The sequence below is a fragment of the Phaethon aethereus genome, assembly GCF_964289735.1.
Source record: "Phaethon aethereus genome assembly, chromosome: 2".
Classification (NCBI taxonomy): Eukaryota; Metazoa; Chordata; class Aves; order Phaethontiformes; family Phaethontidae; genus Phaethon; species Phaethon aethereus.
In genome coordinates, this window is record NC_138582.1 from 88,581,851 (window position 1) to 88,585,288 (window position 3,438).

The following is a 3,438-nucleotide window of genomic DNA, read 5'->3' on the forward strand; positions in this document are numbered from 1 at the left end:
GAGCAAACCTCTAAGTAGAAAAAGTTCTTGAGATGATCTTGCAATATGGAGTGAAGCAAACTTAGCCTTAAAATGTAGGAAAGTATTTTAAAAATGAGCGCTTGTTTTGCAAGGATCCTGAATATCTTTAATCTTGGAAAGTACTGAAATTAATCTTGTTATGGGAAGTAATATTCCAGAGAGAAGGCAAGCCTCTCCTAACTCATCTTTGTTTTGGCTCCACTTCTTTTTTTGTTTTGCTTTGTTTTCTTTTAGTTTTTCCTTCTTCTGACAGAACCATGAGATGTTATTTCAGCAAGACAAATTTATCCAGGATCTTTTCACTTTATTTCCATCCAAGCATTTAAAGAGTAACATTTTTTGCTAGTCAGATCATTTGATAATTTTTTCCTTCAGTCAATCATGAAAACCTATGATTTGTTTTCTTAATAGGGCGTGGTTTCTGTAAATTTTAATCAGGCTGGTTTTTTTTTCAGGTTTTTTGTAGCATGCCCACAGAAAACAAAATGCACGGACAGTGGTTACAGTTCCTTGTATATTCTTCCACATGTGGCACAAAACTCAAGTAGTAAAAAGCTTGGGTTGTTTTTTCTCCTCTTTTATTTTGATAGATAAGTAACATCGCACACAGCAATCCCATGTGTCCTCTGGTTTCCATAACATTATACTATAGCTCACTATCATCTTAAATATATTTTATTTTTCAAAGTAGAGCTATGTAAAACTTTCAGAAATTCTTTCTGTGTTGCAGTTTGATATTGATGTGCTACTTAAGATATTTCCAGTAAGCCTTCATTGATTAAAAGAGTTTGCAATAAAATGTCAGGGGTTTAGAGTGGAAAGCCTATGAAATGCGATGATTTCTTACAGTTAAACGACTGTGTGTGTGTGCGCGTGTGTGTGTTAATAACCGAACACATTCAGTTCAGGGACCAGCTTTTGTCTTCATAGTTGAAGTCTCTCAGGCGTACGTTTTCACCTCTCCTCCAACATTTGGAAATCTAAAGAACTTCTCAAAGCCACTGCTTTCAAGGACTTTAGCCCCAAGACTGTTCACAGTAACTCACAGGCATTCATTTCCACTTGTCTAAATAAACACCAGCTTATGTATAATGTCATTTACCCCTTCTTACTTTCTCCTGAAACTTTGACATTTGCTTGATTTGTGAACTTTGAATACTACCGAGGACAATCTGTTCTAATATAAACCACTAATAACATATGCTGAACTATATCAGCATGTGCAAACTGGAGATGTGGTCCTCCACTTCGGAAATTATTTATCACAACTCATATTTATGTTCTTTTGAAACAAACGTATACTGAGTGAGAGAGGAAGACCAGGATTTATTCTCAGATACTTCGAAATGTTTCTTCTCAAAGACCATAGGAATTTCAAACTTGAAATTAGCTCTTCAGGATATTATTAGTTTCCCTAAGAATTGGAAAGCTACTGAGTTTTTTTGAAAAGGAGATATAATATTTTCTCTTTCTTGGTGTGGGGGTTTTTTGTTCCTTTTTTTGCTTTCTTGTTGCCATCAGTATATATATTCCAGTATTCACACGTTATTATTTGATGCAGAAGTGTTGTTAAATTCCTCTTGGGAAATAATGCTTCAATATTAGGGGTTGTTATTGAATTTCCTTCTTGTTAAATTAGGTCAGCAGAATGAAGGCTTAGACGAAACTTGCTAAAGTTACAAAAATAGCTAATGCACATGGACTTGGCAAGCGTGTCTGCTTAATGGATGTATGTACCAGCAAGGTCTTTCCCCTCCTCTGAGACTCCTGTTGAAGTTCAGCTTCCGGCTTTAAATGTAATGAGTTTGATAGTAATCTACACTGAAGCAATAACATTTACCTGTAAAAATAAGCTAGCAAATAAGAAAAAAAAGACTGAACAAATAACAATTAAATAAAAAGCACTGGAACTAAGAAAATATTTGAAGATAATTAGATGAAGGAAATCTTTTAATGTACAACTACAGAAAATAGATAGAAGTCCAGTTCTGTAATACATTGTGTATTTGTGTTCTGTGCTACCCTGCCAGAGCTGGAACAGTCAATGGAAGAAGATAAATTTATCATCTGTTTTTTTAATTCCCTGGACAACTAATTGGAAAAATGTCTAAATTCTGGTGAAAATCCTATCTTAGAAGAGGGTCAGGGAACTCAGCAGAATCGTAAGAGTTTTGCTGGTTTAAAGTAAATTTTTTTTTTAAGGAACTGAAATTGTTTTAAATAGCTTTAAATGGTTTTAAACTAAACTATTTCACCAGTCTTTCTCCTCAAACCTCTCTCTCATCTTCCAGAAGTTCATTTCTCAGCTGTTTTCCACAATAGAAAAAAAAAAAGAAAAAACATTTTAAAAAAATCAAAGCTTTCCAAAAACTATCAAATATGTGCAAGGTTCCATATTTCTCTGTAATATCCTTCTAAACAGTATTAAACATACATACTACAGAGGAACATTGTGCCCAACTCTGCTCTTGTTTATACATGTATTTGTTTTGGAATAATTTTTAATGAGTTTTCTTGAAACAGTTTCTAGTATGGAGGAGATGGATCAGTCACCACTGAAGATATTAATCATTTCACCATTAACATTCAGATAATTAAAACAATTAGGCAGTTCTCACATCCATCAGGTTAATCACTTATATATCTCTCAGAACTTAGAAGAATATGTTTTAATACAACTCCAACTGTATTCATGTGATTTCAAATGTAATTTTTGCAAATTTTAGAAAGTATATTTTGCTTGCTCAGTCATGCAATCCCTCTAATAATACTAAAACATACTTCATACCATTTGAAACTCGTGAAATTCAACGGACACATAAGATGGGCCATGAATACCTTTAATTGATGCACTTCTCAATTAGACTTCCATTTACTAGTTGTTCCAGGAGGTTGTTTTTTTACAGCTGAGATGTTATTTCTTTTGTAAACAATTTCCTCTTTTTGTCTTCCTTTCTGCAATAACGTATAGCTGCTTTTAGAAGTCAGCAGGATTAATTTTAAAGTAAAAACTATAAAATGTATCAAAAGGTTGTCTATTTTATTTTTAATCAATAAATTTTAACAAACTTCTCTCTCTCCTGTGAAGAGAAAATTTGAAAAGCAAAAAATTTTATCTGGGATAGCTGCCATTTATGATTTTTGTTCCATATTTAGCCTTGGTCAAACTTGAACTGAATTTTAATTATGTAACATTTCAAAAAGCTTGTTTAAAAAAAGGTATGCAATGCCATTTCTGGTTTTGCCATTTCTGTTTCCGTTGGGAGCCATTATCTATTCACATCTCTAATCCTATCTTTCAGTCCTTTTTTGCTATATTTGTACGAAAGAAAGATATTTATTGGAACTGAAGATGCTTCATGACAAATTAGGTTAAACTACACTGGAAGTTTATGGAAGAACAATCTCTAATTTTAT